This window comes from Mixophyes fleayi, chromosome 6 (assembly GCF_038048845.1).
Source record: "Mixophyes fleayi isolate aMixFle1 chromosome 6, aMixFle1.hap1, whole genome shotgun sequence".
NCBI lineage: Eukaryota > Metazoa > Chordata > Amphibia > Anura > Limnodynastidae > Mixophyes > Mixophyes fleayi.
In genome coordinates this window covers 34,926,883-34,947,757 of record NC_134407.1, presented here as the reverse complement: position 1 = coordinate 34,947,757, position 20,875 = coordinate 34,926,883, and positions in this window count along the sequence as shown.

Sequence of the window (20,875 nt, the reverse complement as noted above, 5' to 3'; positions counted from 1 at the left end):
CCTCAATTCAGATCCGAGTTCGAGCGAAAGTACAGAGCCGGCTCGTGAGCCTACTCGGATCCCCTAAGTTCGCGTGGATATGGTTTTTAGAAAACCGAGCCCGACATCTCTAATATACACCCATATAATGTTCCCCTCATATCACACCTCTTTTTCCCCTCATCGCACCTATGCCCCCCTCATCACACCTCTGCCCCCCTTCATCACACCTCTGCCCCCCTCATTCCACCTCTGTTCCCCCTTATCACACCTCTGTCCCCCTCATCAATCACACCTCTGCCCCCCACTCATTACACCTCTGTCCCACCTCATCCACCTCATTACACCTTTGTCCCCCCTCATCACACGTCTGTGCTCTCCTCATCAATCACACCTCTGTCCCACCTCATTAGTCACATCTCTGCCCCCCCTCATCACACCTCTGTTCCCCCCTCATCAATCACACCTCTGCCCCCTCATCACATATCTGCTCCCCCTCATCACACCTCTGTCCTCTCCTCATCAAGCACACCTCTGTCCCCCCTCATCACACCGCTGTCCCCCTCATTACACCTTTATCTCCCCTCATCACACCTCTGCCCTCCCCTCATCACACCTCTGTCCTCTCCTCATCAATCACACCTCTGTCCCTCCTCATTACAACTTTGTCGCCCCTTATCACATCTCTGCCCTGAACTCATCACACCTCAGTTCTCTCCTTAGCAATCACACCTTTGTCCCACCTCATCAATCACACCTCTGTTCCACCTCATCACACCTCTGTCCCCTCTCATCACACCTCTGTCCCCAGTCAATCATACCTCTGTTTTCTCCTGATCACAACTCTGTCCCACCTCATTACACCTCTGCCCCCTCTCATCACACCTCTGTCCCCAGTCAATCACACCTCTGTTTCCTCCTGATCACAACTCTGTCCCCCCTCATCACACCTCTGTCCCCCCTCATCACAACTCTGTCCCCCCTCATCACACCTCTGTCCCCCCTCATCACAACTCTGTCCCCCCTCATCACACCTCTGTCCCCCCTCATCACGCCCCTAACCTCCACCCAGCCCAAGCGGCCCACTTTGGCCATGCACGGATGCCAAGCAACCAGTTGTTTTTTTTACCTACAAACTGTTTAGAAACAAACAGGTAAAATATAATACGATTATACTATGTGAAACAATAAGAATAATAACATGGGTGTGGACAGCTTAAGCCAAACTATTAGTCAATTTTCATAATAATGTAGCATTCCAACAGCACAAGTAACGGTGTCATATACAGTGAAGCTAATGATCAATGTCAGTGAAATTTAAACAGAAATTCCACAGATTCCAGCTGTCCTTAGTGTGCAGAATGGGAAATTGGATCCCTAAAAATATCGCTGCTCCGTAATATTAATCATCTGCAGATAATTCCATATTGTTGTCTGTAGGCTACATACAATTCTTAATATACTATGTATGTTGTTCATCATGTATTAATGAGTGGAGGGTAGACAGCAGAAGGGGTTAAAAATATTGTACATTGTTTAAAAAATGCAATTGTTGGGAAAACAATCATAATTTGTTATTAGTATCCCTCATACCTTTCAATAAACAAACTGACAATAATGGCCCAGATTCATCACAACAGGTATTCTGAGTGATCCCACGTTCAGAATTATACTCACATTTTTAGGCTTTATGTACTCCCAGATTCATCAAGGTGCAGATCTCTAGACACATGTGCTTTTGAAATCGGGGTCAGGTCTGTTGTGCTACACAAGACGTCCAATACCTATGTGGATTATAACCTCACAAAATAACGCACAGGAAAATAATAAAATTATTGAATTAATGTCACCTTTTAATCATAAAAGCATTATTTTTTTTCCTTGAAATACATTTATTAGAATGTTGTTAATGTCTACTGAACATAAAATAAATTTTTGCAAGTACATGTAATAGCATGCATACCAGACTCATCTGTACTGATCAGGGCTTAGACCAGCCCTTTAGCAAGAGAAACGGCAGATGAACAAGTAGCTTTGAGACGCTGAGAGCTGGATTCAGACGTGGCAGCGTGCAGTTGAGTTTGCCTCGCCCCCACTATACAGTGACTAGGACAAAACGCCACTTCCCCGCCCAGTTCACTCCCCGAAATCGTAGGCTGTAGTATGTGTCCTTTGCGTATGTACTCGCAGTGGCAGGGCTTCGTCCTCTGACCTACCTCCCGGATCTGCTCATGCAGTGCGCAGAGTGATTTCGGAACAATACGCTCCAAATCAGCAGATACGTGCTTGTTGAATCAGGCCCAATAGCTTTTAAAAAAATATTAAAACCTGGGGCTAAACACACAATCTATAATTGTTTGATTACTTTCAGGATAATTGCAACATTTTATATAGTTATTAGTGAGGAAAATGTCAGGAATCCTACTGCTTACATTACAACAGAAGAATTATTTGTGAGAAACACTCTGTGTGTTGTAAACATTTTTAAAAGGCAAAGGAAAAAAAAAAAGATTCAGCCCCTCCCCCACCTTTGGGGCACATGTTCTAATTCAACAAGGTGTCCTTTCCATTCCTTTAAATTTACTGAAAATAAGTGGTGTATAAACAGGATCACTGGCGCCTCCTTGATCAGGTTTAATCCAAGTGCTGTAGGTTTCAAAGCTGGCAAGCCTTGCCCCTGAGTGACATATTCTAAAATGGGATTGCCAGTACTCTTCTCTTCCACCTTTTACCAGTAATAAAACAGAGACTGTGTTTTACTGAGGTAACAACACGAATCCAGGTTGTGGTACACGGTTTAGTTTTTTATATAGAATTAACATCCTGAAAGACGAGGGTTTTTTTTTTCCTTACAGACAATTCCAAATTGATCCCAAAGTGAGGGATTACTTGTCTAGAATACACACGGCTGAGCGAGCTGAATTTCTGGTCTCTCTTAAGTGTTGATTATAACATTGGTCAGCGTCTTCTGTGGATGTTCCATTAATAGAGGGCACTTATGACTAAATGCCTGATTTATGAATGCTGTGGGACGAAGTTCAAGTAGTTATATTGATTTAGAAATGTAGAATCATTGCGGGTTATACCTTTTAATAGAACACCAAGGGATTATTTGATGTATAAGGCAGACTCTACAGAACTGCCCTGTATTTTATTTGATGGGGGGTTGCATTTAACCCATGGAAAATGTATACTTGTAAGCTCTCTATAAATTAATAAATCTTTTTTTTTTTTATTACAATTGAAATCGCAATATATTTTTAAATCCCTCACTTCTAACAATATTTCAACACACAATAAGTGTAATTGATGTAATACCTGCGTGTAGCGCATATAACGTTTCTTTACATCATGTGCCTATGTTTGCGCTATAGCACACGTTTATACAGCTGAATTGTGGGGTCGAGATGGTGGCAATTACCAGTTTAGGAATTGATGCAGACGTAGGGAAGACATTTATCTGCTAGTGACAAACATGTAGTTATGTGTGATATTGATTTTAAACTATACACTTAGGGGCTTATTTACAACTGGATGTACATCAGTTGTTTTAGCATGTGATTTCCGTAGTGCGCATACACACCAAAAATGCATAAGCCTACAGCCTTATATACATCTTTTGCGTAGTTTTGACTTGCAACTAATTTCAGACAACAAGACGTGAATGCACCAGCAGATACGCCTTTTAGTTGGTGTAACTAGATATGGAAAATAGATCCCAAGGAATAACAATAGGCTGAAAAGTAAAAATTATGTGGGTTTGACCCCTTATTCTCTAGAGCTATTTGGCGTCATTCTACATGACCATCCTACTGAATATTTGGAACTGAATTGTACTTGAAGAGCAATTCACCGCTCTACGAGAACAGAGAGCAGTATTCTATAATGGGGAAGATAAGGACATTAAATATCATAATGTCAGCCCGGGTCAGTAGTCCCATATAGTAAAGAGAAAATTAAAAAAACACGCACACACACCAATTATAAAATATTGTGATATAAATAAAAAATCAATCATGCAATCCTTGCCATCTATAGTTCACATATAAATCCATAGGTATCCTCATCTTCTGATCTTCTACCCATAGGGATTTTCATCATCTGGGGGTAAATATATCGAGCTGCAAGTTTCTGTCGGGTTTCAAAAGTGGAGATGTTGCTTATAACAACCAATCAGATTCTACAAAATAATAGCTAGGATCTGATACATTTACCCCATGGTTTATAGCTGCCTTCATCTTCTTCTTTGTAGTCCACAGGCCTGAGTAAGGGGTATATTTACTAAACTCCCGGTTTGAAAAAGTGGAGATGTTGCCTATAGCATCCATTCAGATGCTAGTCATTATTTTTTTAGTACATTCTACAAAATGACAGCTAGAATCTGACTAGTTGCTATAGGCAACGTCTCCACTTGTTCAAACCAGCCGTTTAGTAAATATATCCCTTAGTCTCTGTGTTTCCAATGAAATATCAGCTGTTAAGCAGACATCACGTGCTAGAATAGAGGTAAATACATTTTATTCTTCAACACAAGGGCGGATTTCTGTAGCACAGTTTAGGGAGAGGACCCCAATGTGGTCTATTGTTAAACCGTGGAAATGTTGGTTAAAGCCTGTTTGCATTAAGGAAATCCACACACTGAAACTAATCTTTACTATTTTGTTTATTTCTGGTAAACCAAAGCTTGTGAGAGGGTTAACTGGAATAGGTTTGTGTCAGTGCCGGGTGCAGACGTCAGCATCCAACATCCTAATGTCTTTATTTTATTGATTTCCTTGGCATTGTTGCAACATAAACATTGTTTGTAGAAAGTGAGCGTTCGCTTTGTCACTGAGCTGCAAAAGATACGTTGTAGCACTTTTTAACATGTGTCAGTTTCTCCTGTGGAATACCGAGACAGACCTGCCCATGAGTTTATAATCCCCTAAATTGGTCCATTATTTGCCAAACCCATAACCCGAGGGCTCCCAGTTGTGTGATAAGTTTGCTGTGTTCACAAAAAGTAAAATAACTTGACTTGTGTTTTAACTTGCCTTTTACTTCTAGTAAATGATTGAAATATCATTTCGTATTAAAAATTCACGTGGATAAATATTTATTCTGAGTGGTAAAATATTCTGTAAAATTAAATGTAATTGTATTTCGTTTTAATAGAGAAATAGCAAATGTATATTTAATATTTCATTCTGCATGTGTTAGACACCTCCTAGCTGTGAGTGGGTTATTGACATTACGTCTGAGTGTCAGGCTATGAAGACCCAACACATCACATTGGAGGAAAGGCTTCTACCTGACATTCGGGTTTAAAGAGGAACTAAATCCCAAAACATTTTGACACATTGTAATGAAGAGTGAAATTATGCTACTTACACGCATTAGGATCTTTATGTTTTTGGATTATTTCTATTTTCAGCACATATATTGTCTTACGTTGCCCCCCGTACATGGTACACTTTTTCTTGGTGTCATCGGAAATTAATAGGATTACTATAATTTTGTTACTTTGTTATCAAAAAGGTTGCAAGATTACCCCCACACAATAATATTTTTGTCACATAGATCTACTAACTGTACTGAGAATCATGTAGAATCACTCAATTACAACACACTCTCTAAAGTGTAGTTGTTTCTTTTAAACTCCTAGTGATCTTGATTCCATTCAATCTAATCTTATATTTCTGATCAAATTGTATTGTGTGATCGCCACACAACTTTCTGTACAATCTGATTGCAATGTGTGTGGGTATCTTTAATTATTTAAATTTGCCCTTGGTTGTAAGATCAGTTTTATTTATTTAAAAATAATATAACAGTTCCTCAAACAAAACTAACAGCAAATGAATTCTACAGCACAAACTTAAAATAGACAATCAGAGCAAAGTTACTACCGTATCATTGCACTTTCTTCATGTACCGCACAGTCTCCCCCATCTGGAGAAACTCCATTGTAGCAGTCGCTAGTTGTAGAAGTGAACTAAGTCAGTTATTATTATTATTATTATTATTATTATTATTATTATTATTACTATTATTATTATTATTATTATTATTATTATTTATAACTGCTCAACAGTTTTCCAGGTCTGCCCTTGACGCTTATAATGAGACATCACCGTGTGCATCAGATACAGGTGTCTAATTCTCAGGCCCGTTAATTCTTCGGCTCTTAATGTTTCCAGTCCTCTCATTTACAATTCATATAGAAGCTGGAAAGGAGGATGAGCTGTATCATACTGTGTGGCGTATTCAATTGTTAGCGGTAACGCTGATAAACGAGCGCTCAAAAAATCTTACCGTTAATACGGTATTTACTCGCGGAATTTCAGCTCGCAGCCCCCTGAGCGGCGAGCTGAAATTTCGCGAGTAAACTACCGTATTAACGCTTTTCACGCGCTATATTACTGTATAAACGGTAATATTTTTTGAGCGCTCGTTTATCAGCGTTACCGCTAACAATTGAATATGCCCCTGTAAGTTAAAAAATAAATGAAAAGAAAATGCATTAGATCAGTGGTCAGGGAACAGGGGTAAATTACCACAAATGGGGTAAAATTGAAATCCCTGGGGATATTGCTGCCGATTCACATGCTGTCAGTTGGATTGTAGACCCCTTTAAATGTGAAATTGCTGTTGTACCAGAAGAGCCTCAGGGGTTGGCAGAGGCACTTCTTGAGCTGCGATGCAATAATGAAGCACGTATTGCATTTGAAAACAAAGCAGATCTGTCATATTTTTGGATGTCAACAGCTGCAAAGGCATTCAAAATTGCACATGAGGAGGCAGTCAAAAAGTTGCTGCCTTCTGCAACAACCTACCTTTGCAAACAAGGATTTTCCACTCTAACGAACATAAAAACAAAGCAGAGAAATCGATTGGACGCTGAAGACTGTATCCAAATTGCTCTGACATCAAAATGCCCCGATATTGATGCTCTCATATAAAAAATGAAGCAACATAATTTCTCCAAAATCTGCAGTTTTGAAGTTGAAGCTTTCAAAGAAATTTCGAATAGATTCAATAAAATTTTGAATTCCAATAATTAATAATATATGATTTCCTTCCTTTCAAATCAAGGGGGTAATGTTGGCGTATCTAAATATATTTTGGGGTAAAAGGCAAAAAAGTTCCCTGACCCCTGCATTAGATCAAAGCTACAATGTAGAAAGTGAACCATTTTACAAGATGGCCGTGTCTGCAGAGGACCAGAGTTTACCACAGGCCAATAGTAAGAGTTGGGCGGAGAGTACGGTGTAGGCAGATCAGTGCTCTATGTTTTGCAGAAAAAAATTCCTTTTGTGGTGAGTGATTACTGAGGTAAAAGGGTGAAAAGGGATCATTTTAAGTCTTTCCTTGCAGTGTGGAGGAACTCACAACCAGCTTAGCGCTAGCAGTATTTGAACCTCTTCCTCTATTCTATATATTGCACCTCTATTGAGTACTTGACTTCCTTTTTATTTCTGAGCAATTCAATAAAACACTTCACATATACCAGTATTGGCTAACCTGTGACACTCCAGGGGTAAATGTATCAAGATGAGAGTTTCCAGCGGGTTTGAAAAACCAATCAGATTCTAACTATCATTTATTTAGTACATTCTACAAAATGGCAGCTAGAATCTGATTGGTTGCTATAGGCAACATCTTCACTTTTTCAAACCCGCAGTTTAGTAAATATACCCCAAAGAGTTAAACGACAATTTTCTCAATTAAAAAATTTAAAATAAATAAATAAAATAAACTGTTGCCTACAGCAAGGGCCTCCAATGTGTCTTTTTATCATGTAACACATTTCCAGAAAACAAATTGAATTTTAAAATTATAACAATTGCAATTTTGATCATCTCATAAATGTTTAATTTCCCAAACTGTTGGCTTTAGGTCCTGTCATAAACCAATGTCATCCCTGTGTGAAGTTTGGTTAAATTGATGCACTATATCATAGCCACTGTAATGTAATAACTTATTGGCTGCCTGAGCGGTGGATCTGATGAGGCTGTCAGTGACTTGATAAATGATTTGTTAGGCTATCCATGCTTAGCATGTGATTAAAAATATTGTGATTTATTGAAGAGCAGGAATCCGTGGTTCAGTCTTATGTCAAGGGGGGTCGTTGACATTTATGGTCGGTCTGAATATTGATAATTATCATTGCACTCTAATGAATATTTTCTTTAATCTAAATTACACCATTGATTAGACAAATGAAAAGTGACTAATATTGCTAATATTGGTTGTGGTACTTAGCAAAATTGTTAAAAATTGTACTAAAATTTGTGTGTTAGACTACATACTTTTAGTCTGTATTGTGAACTATAGGGTAAAATATTAAAGGGGTTAGGCATGGAAGAGTTTTATTTTGGGTCTTTCCAAATGCCTACTATTTTCTGATCTCTCCTCTGGAACAAATCTTGAAATGCTGACATCATAGACGTGTAAGGACATAGGGTAGATATACTAAAGTTTCTAAAAAGGAAAAGTGGAGGTATTGCCCATAGCAACCAATGAGATTCTAGCTGTTATGTATCTAGTACATTCTAGAAAATAATACCATGGGGTATATTTACTAAACTGTGGGTTTGAAAAAGTGTAGATGTTTCCTACAGCAACCAATCAGATTCTAGTTATCATTTATTTAGTACATTCAACAAAATAACAGCTAGAATCTGATTGGTTGTTATAGGCAACATCTCCACTTTTTCAAACCCGCAGTTTAGTAAATAACTGTTCAAGGCCCTTTCTAGGTCTTATAGTGTCCAGTACAATAAGAAACAATATTGATGCATAAAATACCCATAAATGTCTTCTGATTCGGCCATATGACACATTTTTTCTATAGTTTTGCTAATTAGTGCATTTAATGAAAAAAACATTAGAGGCTCATTTTGAACAAGCCTCGCCCATTTGTGTCACATGACTAATTTTTATATCATTCCATAACAGAATGCTTAGCTTAAAACATACCTAGCTATAAGGAGCACCTCAACTTGTGTTTCAATTCTGACCCAAATACTGTAATATCGATGACACCCCAGCACACAATGGGCTAAATTTACTAAACTGCACGTTTGAAAAAGTGTAGATGTTGCCTATAGCAACCAATCAGATTCTAGTTATCATTTATTTAGTACATTCTACAAAATTACAGCTAGAATCTAATTGGTTGCTAGAGGCAACATCTCCACTTTTTCAAACCCTCAATTTAGTAAATATACCCCCTAGAATCTGTTCAGTTGCTATGGGCAACATCTCCACTTTTCATTTTCAGGAGATTTAGTAGATCCACCCCATAGTTGCAATACTTGCAATGAATACACAAAACTGACACTACTTCAATACCTAAAAAAGTGTTCACCCGCTCACAACAATTGCAGTGTGATGGAAAACCCTCGCTTCTAGTTATAATTAAAAATGTGCCTGGTTAAACGAACTTGTGACATTTCTGTGTGCCTTCTTCAAGACTTTTGTGATTTTCTGCTAACATGTCTCACCTCGAGACAATTTAAAATACGTTTTTATAAAATTTTATTTTTACACCTAAGAACAATTTAAAAAATGTATTAAAGTTCATGCAATCCTAGTCTTAAACAATATTCTATAAATTAGAGTATGCTGAATGAATATTAAGATATGGTCACAAAAAAAACACGTAAAATGAACACTGTGTTTTACGTTAAAAAGTCAGTACATTAACCATTATTCTAAAAAAGTGGGTTTAAAATATTAATAAACTTTGTTTTCAAAAGTCTTTTTTTTGAGTAAATAAAAATCTTTAAAACTGATTAAAAGTTTACAAATTAGCATGTGGTTTATAAAGTCATTTTGCAATATTAATTTTACATGCAGTTCTTATACATTTAATCCTGGCCCTATATGTATATACTGGGCATGCTAAAAACATTGGGGAAATAATTGATTAAGGTTTGTGATACATGATTTTGGTTTTCCTGACGCTATTGAAGTGACGATGGCAATAATGATGGGAAAGAACATTCTTTCACTATTTTTGCCTGTATTTCCCTATAAAATGGCCAATGTTTCAATAAAACAACCTGTCCTGAAAAATATAACACAATTTAGTTGGGTTACCAATAAAAAAATTAGAAAATTGTCTCTGGTTAGACTTGAATGTGGTGTTAAGTGAAGTATTATGAGGATGAGTAAAGAACGAAGGGCCTGATTCATTAAGGATCTTAAATTAAGAAGTTTCTTATTTCAGTCTCCTGGACAAAACCATGTTACAATGCAAGGGGTGCAAATTAGTATTCTGTTTTGCACATAAGTTAAATACTGACTGTTTTTTCATGTAGCACACAAATACTTGATAGCTTATTTGTACACTGAAATTTAAAGTTGATATTTGTGTGCTACATGAAAAAACAGTCAGTATTTAACTTATATGCAAAACACAATACTAATTTGCACCCCTTGCATTGTAACATGGTTTTATCCAGGAGACTGAAATAAGAAACTTCTTAATTTAAGATCCTTAATGAATCATGCCCGAAATCTCTTCTATCAAAAAGTTCAAAACCACATCATATGTAATCTATAGGCTTATGTAATAAAATGGTGTCATATCCTGTTACCCATAGCAACCATAGCCACCATTAAGATACCTGCTTTCATTTTCTAAACTGCACTAGATGAATGTCAGCTAGAATCTGATTGGTTGCTATTGGCTACAGCACATTTGTGCACTCAGGACAAAGTTCTTATATAAGCTTTATCATATTATTTATTGGTAGCGACATCCACTTGCAGGCCTACAGCAGAGATGCATCTATCAGCCATAAGTAGAGGATATATCAAGGTTGCAGTTTATGTGCAGACAGGTCAAGAACTTCCATTGCTAAAAATGCTTAACATGATATCAGTGGTTACAGTGATGTACAATGTATAGTTTAGCAAAATATGAAAGCAAGTGGGAGACTCTGGATTTCTTATTTAATTGTTTTACATCCCAGGATGAGGACATGTTTAATGAAAGCTGCCACCGCTCATTTTCAGCCGGGTAATTTTAACACTTCAGGGCATTCCATAATTGCACCTTTAATCACATACTTAGACTTTTGCAGCAAACATGGAGTTAACTGATAATCTGTACAACCCCCGAGGAATTATTATATCTCATGACCTTTAATGTGCAATTTCATTTTCTCCAGATGCAGCGCTGGTGGCATTTATATAAACACCCGACACTGCTGTGACATTTCATCTCAGGCCATCACAGACGGTGACTGACACTCAGAGAAATTGATTGTCCCACAGGAAGGTCACTCAATAGCTGTACGCTTGGCCCGGTGTATTAGAAACACAGGTCCTTTTCCCTTTAAATAACAAGATGACACTCTGATCACTTCTCCCCAGGGTAATAATCACACAAAAGGCTACAGTCGCTTTCTCCTGGAGTTCAATAGAAAAATAAATAAGGGTGATTACTGCAGGAGTCACGTCAGGGTAAGCTGGGAAGGAGCTGGAGGCTTCAGAGTTCATCTTGACAAGGCTGAAATGCTTTGGAAAAATGCCATCTGGTGGAGAATGTCTCTTTGTTTCCTCATTCGTTATGGGCATCCTCCTAAACAAGCAGTAAATTTTACATTCATAAGCATAACATGTAGCAACCCAAACATCTACTGTAATGAACTGATAGAGAGACTGCCGCTTGATGAACGCTAAATGGAAATGAATTTGTAAAGCAGTTTATTGATCTTGGCCTTTGTTTGCAGACCATTGTGCAAAAGATTAATAACATAGTGTCGGCAATATGTCAGATTGTTGCAGGTTTCATTTACTAGGTGTCCTGCGGTCTATAAAATCTATAAATTGATTTTGTTTTTATGTTATGATGGGGCTATATTAATAACAGATAATGATACCATTTTTATTGTATAATATAGTTCCCTTGAAAAAATCCTTACTTGTGACTGTATATGTTGTTGGATCAGGTCTCTCTACTCTTAACTATATTGATTAATCAGATATTTATAATCTTCAGGCATCACTGCTGCGGCCATACAGCAGTCCGCCATCGTAATGTATCTCACCAACCATGTGACTAATTTAGCCAATTAAAAACGAATCCATTGGACTGGATGGAAAATCCACTCGTTCAATGATGCACCTAGACACATGTATGGAGTCAGCTGCCAGTTGGAACAATAAAGTTTCTTGATGATGTGTCAGATCAGGTTGTTTGGTAAATAACCAGACATGTGCCAGATTGGCCACAATGTGGGCAGGATTCATTAAGGAACACGAGTCCATTTACCGGGTTAATTTTGCATATTATCTGTACCCAAAGAACCCAATTCATGTTCTCACGTAAATGACACGTCCGACTGAACGGGGGAACAGGGAGGGAAGAGGTGTATGCATGTAAGCAATGTATAGTAAGGTGTCACACGTGCCATGTGCGAGGGCACGCACCAACATTCAAGTTTTAGGAATTTAGTACGTGTTTTTCAGCTACACATGTAAGTGCCGATTGATAGTGATGACGGACGTGTATGCATGCCACAACATGTGTTTGCAATTAGGAGCAACTGTAAAAATGTCATTTTATATACAGTACGCATTGAGATCATCTAGATAAAGATATTTGGTGGGGAGAAAAAAATTTCAATGTGTTTTTCTTAATCATTATATTAACAGGTGACAATAATTGAATTTTATTGTGCGTTCTGCTGGTACTTTATATTGAACATATGTATTGTTTGTATCCTGCACTTTGTTGTGTCTGTCTCAGTACAGCAAGTGCCGTATATACAGAGCGTACCTACAGCCGTAATCAATAAGAATGCCTTAATGACTCCGGCCCTATACGTGGCCAAATCTGCCCCATATCTGGCCATTCTGTAAGATATTAGGCACCATACGCCAAAGACAATCCCTAAGTGCCAAGTAATATTGTATATATTGTATAAAAGGACCACTGACTGTACACACAGTGCATCAATTATCAATATTGTATATTATCTATGTCTTTTATTACAAAAAATGTTCATGTTTTATATGTAATTGTGCTACATTGGGTACAGAGGTAGTTAATATGTAAATGCATGTCCCATTCACAACATGCCAGAAAACCCATTACTGCATTGCAGATAACACGTACTGCGTATATAAGTGTGATCAAATACTTAAAAAAGGATAGTGAAATTGCACAAGGAAAAACCCATCAAAGGAAGGGTGACCATCCTCCTTAGTAAATATTCGTAGGTAAATTCCCTATATATGTCAGAGGGGTTGCTCTTCCAACAAAACAAATTATGACATCAAAAAAAGAGAAAAGGGCTGTAATCCCAAAAGAGTAAAGGCACTACAGTCCACTAATCCCATATTTGGCAACTCTCCCGGAATGTCCGAGAGACTCCCGAAATTCGGGTAGGTCTCCCGGACTCCCGGGAGAGCGGGCAAGTATCCCGCATACGGAACTGACTCATCTAAGTCATTTTTGCCCCCCCCCCCCCCCCCGACAAAATAACGATTTTGTCCCAGGGGTAGGGCCAAAATGACGCGATTCACCGCACCCCGCCCCCTCCCGCCCTCCAACCACGCCCCCTGACCGGGATCTCCCGGAATTGCCTTTTAAAAGGTTGGGAAGTAAGACTAATCCTTCAAACCAATTGTATATTCAATAAAATCATATCCAGAGCCAGGTATTTATTTATAGGGTGAAATATATTAAAAACTAGTGATAGTAAAGTATAGAGAAAAGATGTTTAAAGTGCTTATTACAACCAATAACCCTTCTGTAGTAAACGGGCCAAATCTACACAATATTAAGCCAAGAATTGCTCATATCTATATCAGATACTGGTAATTATTATATATCACTGATAACTCAGCCCCTCAGATAACTCAGATAACTTATATATCAGAGATAACTTCTTTGATAAAGACTACGGCAAAACATACGTCAGGGTCATGACATCATTGATGATGTCACTAACCCAGAAGTAGTGACCAGCGCCGGCTGCGTAGCCGCCTTTACCGCCATCTAGCAGTCAGTGTGGTAGTTAGATATTAACACGATTTAGGTATGTGACATCTATGTCGTTTTATAATAGGAGATCCCACTGGGGGGGCTGCCTTAGCTATTAGAGGGATAATAGATTCATCTATATAACAATCATTCTGACAATCAGGCAGCAATCACTAATGCTCCTCATATTCAATGGAGGTGTCATATACATACAGGGGTGTAGGAACCAGGTATAGCTACCAAATGTTCTATAATATAGATGCCTTAGTGTAGATTTAATACAGATTGATTGATTAGTTTATTTAAAAAAAGTGTTGCTTTCATACACATTTAATAAATAACCTGTATTGATGATGAACAACTATTCACTTTACGTTTACCCTGAATTTCGTGCGGTGCGTCCAGTGACAAACATTTCAAATTATAGCACATACCATAACCATCATCATCATCACCATTTATATATATAGCGCCACTAATTCCGCAGCGCTGTACAGAGTACCAGTGAGGCAGTGACTATGGATTTAAAAATACTCCCAATCAAATGAGATTAGGCTGCCAACCAAATCTGAATAAAAACTAGGTTAATGACTATGAAAAATGAAAATTTTTAAGATGAACAATTGAATTTATCTATCTTTTGTACTAATTGGTAATTAATATTAATAATAATAATTTAATAATGTATAAATATATTTTTGACCAACCCCTGAAACACTGACACAAATTAACATAGGATTGGGAGTCTTTGTATAACTACAGTCACTGTTACAACTGTCGTAAAACGAGATACCAAATGCAAGATAAAGGGGCTCCAGGCCCTTTAGTAGTCATTGGCCTTTTGCCCCTCCATGAAAATTTTCGTTCCCATGCCCCTGTATACATAGGCACCCTCATTTAGTGAATGAGATAAATGGTTTTCTCCTCGCTCTTAACCCTCATAGAGGTTTACAGATCTAATATTAGGTTTTGAATTGTCTGTGTGACAGACAGATAATATAATATAATCTGAAGATCCCATCTTATAAGATATATTATTCTTATGAGATATTCCACCTGGAATAACAATGCCTATATGTATACCTCTATGGGTAATACTGATCCCCATATTATTGTTAGAGATTGATAAGACTACAATAGTATATTAACAACAAAATGACAATTTGTATTCATGTACAATAAGACTCTCCTCTGGTCTACAAGCTTTCAAGCGTTCTCTGAAAACCCACCTCTTCAGACAAGCTTATAATATTCCTCAACCACCCTCTTAACCTGACTACATTACCCTATTACCACCCGTTATACTACTACCCCTTGACCAACATTGTTGTGTGACAGGATCATTTAGCTTATGAGTCACTTTTACCTTTTCTGTCTGGCTGGGCCGACTGCAAATGTAGACTTAACCTCATGTGTCAAACTCCCATTGTCCCATAGATTGTAAGCTTGTGAGCAGGGCCTTCTCATCTCTTTGTCTGTTTTACCCAGTTTGTTTATTAGTTTACTATGTTTGTCCCCAATTGTAAAGCGCTACTGAATATGTTGACGGTATATAAATAAATGATGATGATGATGTACATCTCTTCCAAATGCTAACTCAGAGTTATACTAAGAGAATTCTGGTTGCACTGAAACACAGTATGATCATCTGTAATAAATGTAAATTTGAGATATAAACACACACTTCATATGACAAATGTAAATCTGAGATATAAACACACACTTGATATGGTGAATGAGAAGTAAAATGTGTCCTATGCAGGGCCGTCTCTTCCATTGGGCACGATGGACAGATGCCCGGGGTCCCTGCAGGCAAGGGGGGCCCGTCCGAATCCTTAAAAAAAAAAAAATTTTCTTTTTTAGGGGCCCAGTACACTGCATTGCCCGGGGCCCATAAAGTTGTTAAGGTGGCTCTGGTCCTATGAGCATGTATTTGTAATATTTCTGAATTATAAAGATGGTGGTTTAAACACTTGTGTTGATATTATCAATATAGCACCTTTTGACAAGGATCTGAGTTAAGAGTGATATATAATAATCAACAGTATGAGGACATTAAAAATCTGCTACAGATATGAGCAATTCTTGGCTTAATATTGTGTAGATTTGGTCCGGTTGCTACAGAAGGGTTATTGGTTTTAATAAGCATTTTTTAAAGCTTTTCTATATACTTTACTATCACTTAATTGTAATATTTTTTCGCCCTATAAATAGCAGGTTCTAGATATGATTTTAATGAATATTAAATAAAATTGGTTTTAATATAATTTGAGGGATTAGTGGACGGGAGAGCCTTTATTTACCCTTTTGGAATTCCAACCCTTTTTCTTTTTTTGATGTCATGATCAAATACTTATTTTGAAATTAACTTTTAGGGGGAAAAACACATAATGCTAAACATGTAAGGCAAAAAAAATAGTAACTTTTCTCCTAGACAAAACCATGTTACAATGCAAGGGGTGCAAATTAATTTATTATTTTACACATAATTTAAATACTGGCTGTTTTTTCATGTAGCAAACAAATACTTTTATTTTTACACTGAAATTTAAAGTTGATCTAGGACATGCCCTACCCCAACTATAACTCTGTCCACAAATTTTAAATTTAGCTCCCCCTCCAATGCAACATGGTTTTCCCAAGGTGCAAAGTTACTCATTATTTTTGCTTTACTTTCCTTAATGATTCAACCCTGTAATTCTTACAACATACAGAGGGGAGAGAGCTTTAGAATAGCACTGAGACACAGAAATATTAGATACTTTCCATCTAATCAAAACCCAGGGAATCTATATATTCATTTCTGAACATGTTGGACAAGCAATGAATTATCCTTACAGGTCATAAAAATAGTATAAAAAAATAATATAAAAAATACATTAAAAAAAAACCTATAGGATCTGATTTATCATCATAAGTTCCCAGTACTTTTCTGAATCATTTATGTTATGTCATTTCCAAGGTTACATCACTGTATTATATCCTAAACAAAGCAGATGATAGACTTTTAAATATTGTGCATTTAAGGGTTTGTTTGTTTAATTCATGTATCACTATTTCCAGGTCACATTAGTAGAAGAGGTTACAGAATCTGTACTGCTTAACAGTAGCAAGGTTTAAATATTAAACAGAAAGGTAGGACATAATAAAGGATTATCTGAAAGACAACAAAAATAACTTAACTAAAGCTGGGTACACACTACAGAATTTTCCACCAACTTTTTATGCCGATCGATTTTACATGCGATCGATGGTCCGATCGCTCGGTCCATGGACTACATACACACTAGCCTTGTTTAGGACGATAAAGGGAAGATCGACTTTTTACAGCCATGTTGTCGTGAGCAATGACTGTAATTTCGTACTCACTGTCGTGGATCGGTCGGAAGTTTATACACACTACACAGCAGAAACGAGATTGGAACGAAAATATTAAACGGTACGACCAACCAAAGGAGGCGACAATCGTCCATTTGGGCAGACTTTCGACCATCGTGTCACTGCACACACTGACCCCACTTTTGAACGATCGGTCGTATGTCGGCTGATTTAGCCGATTATTGGATGAAAACACTGTAGTGTGTACCTAGCTTAACAAACACTTCCAAATAAGCTGTATAAATAGCCTAGTCATTTATTTGTTTTAGGTTGCCCTCTTGTGGCCAGCATTAGAATTCTTGGTGGTACACTATATTTATAGAGTGCAAATGTAAGGTAACAGGGTCCTATTTATCAAGGTACTTTGAACTGAAAATCCCCCGAAAAACAACCATATTATTAAGTATAGAAGTTATTTATAACTATAGGATCGCAGCAGATATCTGAAGATAGCCATTGAATCTATGGGGAAAGCATTGCGGTAGAGGATCTTAGGATCCCCCACTTCAGCTTACCTGGTCTCCCCTCCGGTCACTATCACCATATATATCTGCACATGCATGACCTTTGCCATAGTGACCGGAGAGACGAGACAACGGGAATGAAATCCTCGGCAGGACAGCATCCTATCAGACGTGCTGCCCCGAGATGATTTTTATCATTAGAGCAATGACAGATGATAATTACTGGGAAAAACTACATTAATTACTAAATTTGGAATTTTACGGCACCTAAGAACCACTTGGATAATCTAGTCTGCCCATTTTTTTTAACCTATGGTGATCTCAAGCCCAATGTAATCTTATGTCTATCCCAAACATGTTTAAATTGCTCTGCTGTATCAGCCTCTACCACCTCTGATAGGAGGCTATTCCACTTATCCACTACCCTTTCTGTGAAGTAGTTTTGCTCATATTTCCTCTGAACCTACTTCCCTCCAGTGTCAGTACATGTCCTCGTTTTGTATTACTTATTTTCCTTTGTAGAATGTTTCCCTCATGTACCTTGTTCAAACCCTTGATATATTTGAATATTTCTATCATGTCCCCCCTTTCCCTTCTCTGTTCCAAATTATACATATTAAGATCTTTTGTGACGCAGGCCATGCACCCATAGTGTGCAATCACCAATAACAGTATAATGCAAGTCAGATATTAGCAACACCTGTTATTACTATATAAGCTCCCCTCCCATTAGTAGCCAATTAACCTACCAGTATGTTTTTGGAGTGTGGGAGGAAACCGGAGAACCCGTAGGAAACCTACGCAAACACGAGGAGAACATACAAACTCCCCACAGATAAGGCCATGAACGGGAATTGAACTCATGACCCCAGTGCTGTAAGGCAGAAGTGCTAACCACTATAGTGCTCTCATTCTATTGAATATAGATCTATTATTAATATGATTTATTTATAAAGCACCACCATATTATGCAGCACCATACAGATAATAATTTGCTTTATGAAGTACCAAAATCAAACTATAAAACTATACAAAAATACCCATATTTTTCTTCAACTGAACTACAAAGTATTATTGGGTGGCAAAACAGTACCAAATAAACAAATAATTAAAATATTGTCTGAATACCTGTTGAATGGAGAAGGAAAGATAATTACAGTTGATTATTTTTGACATTTATTGGTCACTATTGTAGTATTGTATGTGCCGAACACTTTACAACATGCGTCTGTAAGTATATTATACAAAGCTGTGCTACCAGGACATGTCCCAGGGGTGAGGACTGACATTTTTATGGAGGGATTGTTTGAACTAAGAGAAAAGGGAATAGTCGCCAGTGTTAGGAGTGTTTTATGGGTAATTTTTCAGAACAATTGAGTCATTCTCACTGTAGTGTCAGTTTTACACATAATATAATAACCAGCAAATTCCTTGGATATTTTTTTCATGTTTGACGGTTCAATGTTCACCAAAGGAGGATTAACATGTAAGATGATTGATACACCTGCATGCAAACGTTTCAGAAGAAAAAGACATTTAAAGGTTCATTATACTTCTTAGGTGTGCCTGACTAGGGTTCAAATTAATTATTCAAAACTGGGGACACGGGTGCACAGGAGACAAAGTTGACTAGGTTCAAATAACCTGTAGCCAACCAGAGGCTTGGAATGTCAACAGCAGCACAAAGTATTTTACACCAGTCAACTCCTGCATGTTCATGTGTAGGCAAGTTTGAACTGGGAGGGTCTATGTTAGCGTTGACAACCCCGAGCATTTAAATGTAATCCACAGCACAGAATAGTGATCTGAAGATCCTGTCAAACTGGTGTGGGAAGACTGTGGTGTCAAACACAGCTCTTTATTATTATTATTTATAAGGCTTTTTAAAGCTTACCTTATCCCTGATGATATTATTTACACTAATACACCATAATTGCCCACTCTCCCGGAATGTCTGGGAGACTCCCGAATTCTGGGTAGGTCTCCCGGACACCCATGGAGAGCAGGGAAGTCTCCTGCATCCTGCTAGCCAAAATGGCAGGATTCAGAGTGAATTGTTTGGCCCCACCCCCACGACAAAATGATTTTGTCGCGGGACAAAAATGGCACGATCCACCCCGCTCCCTCCCACCACACCCCCTCCCCAGGATCTCCCAGATTCCAACTAAAGAAAGCTGGTAATACACTCACGCAACTGTCCCAATCTCCTCTAAGCCACACTCACTCCTCTTGTTTCAGCTGTGCCCTCTTCCACTTAGAATGTAAGCTCTCTAGTGAGCAGGGTCCTCCATACCGTTTGTTTTTATCTGCTTTGTATGTCCTTGTTTTATGTATGTCCTGTTTTCCCTACTGTACGGCGCTGCGGAGCCCTGTAGCACCTTACAAATCTATGATAATAATAAGGTTCCACGGATTCCGTAGCGCCGGATACAGAAGCAAGTAACAAATAGATGAGGTAATAAACATAAGTAGCACAGATGAGTAATGCTATAGGGACTCAGAGTGCAGCAAGACATGACAGGACGTACGAGGGAGTCAGACAGTAGACAGACATGGGACATTCCTGTTATTTTACATAAACCCAAGTGAAATATTGATTGTTATAAACTCAAATTATTTCAATAATTATCTTCAACTGTTATGATACCTTATTTTACTGACGTTAATAATAATTCAAGAATATAGGAATCTGCCTGATCTGTAATTTGAGCTGTTTGACCTCCATTGTTTTGTTTTTCCTTTAGAACCCGGGTGCTCTCTTATCCTAGTGGTCAAAAACACAAAAAGTGCACCAGAGTAAGGGCTCCTCCTCTATCCCCAAACCTGTGGCCAAAAGGCTGCACTGCGGGTATAGGTCTTTATACCCTTCATCATCATCACACAGACTAGGGTCAATTTGATAGCAGCCAATTAACCTACCAGTATGCTTTTGGAGTGTGGGAGGAAACCAGAGCACCCGGAGGAAACCCATGCAAACACGGGGAGAACATAAAAATTCCACACAGATAAGGCCATGGTCGGGAATTGAACTCATGACCCCAGTGCTGTGAGGCAGAAGTGCTAACCACTT